Below are 729 nucleotides of genomic sequence, written 5' to 3' on the forward strand. Positions count from 1 at the left end.
GGCAGTTATGGTGCCCTGGCCAGCAATGTTCACATTCCCATGAAAGAATTAAAAATGAACCTCTAAAGGGGAATCTGAGAAATACTTTAAGAAAAATTTGTAGTGCTGTAGGGAAGGGGACTGCCTATACTTGGATAGTTCTTTCAAGAGCGATGGCATAATTGGACTCTGATAGCGTATAGTAAAAGCATATAGTAAAAGCAAACAGCAAGGTTGTTATATAAGTGACCTGCAACGTAGGTGTATTGTTACTTGAACTGAAAACCTAACATAGAAGCCAAGCACCTCCGCATTCTGCACAGAGTCAAAAGCTAATGCGTTTATCAAGTGAAGGAGGATTAAGTGCTGGAGAAGTCTAGGGCAGGGATGCAGACTTAATCACGCAGGAAATCCAAAACTGGGAGCTACTGAAAAGGATTATCCTGGTAAATCCAATAGGGAATTCAGGAGAAAAATCTTTATCCCCAGAGTGGTGAAAACGTTGCACTCAATACTACATGGAGTGATTTGAGGTGAAAAGCATAGGTAAATTTAACAAACAGCGAGATAATTGGGGAGAAAAGAATGGAAAAATGTGCTGATAGTGAGATAACGTGGGGTGAGAGAACGATGGTGTGGAGCGATTGAATAGCCTGTTTCTGTGCTGTAAATATTTGGTAATTTTATATTTTCTTTGCTATGTTCACATTTCTAGTTGAAATCGCTGTAATTTCTTGTTCCAGTCTGTGA

This window comes from Rhincodon typus, chromosome 6 (genome assembly GCF_021869965.1).
Source record: "Rhincodon typus isolate 14 chromosome 6, sRhiTyp1.1, whole genome shotgun sequence".
NCBI classification, from domain to species: Eukaryota; Metazoa; Chordata; class Chondrichthyes; order Orectolobiformes; family Rhincodontidae; genus Rhincodon; species Rhincodon typus.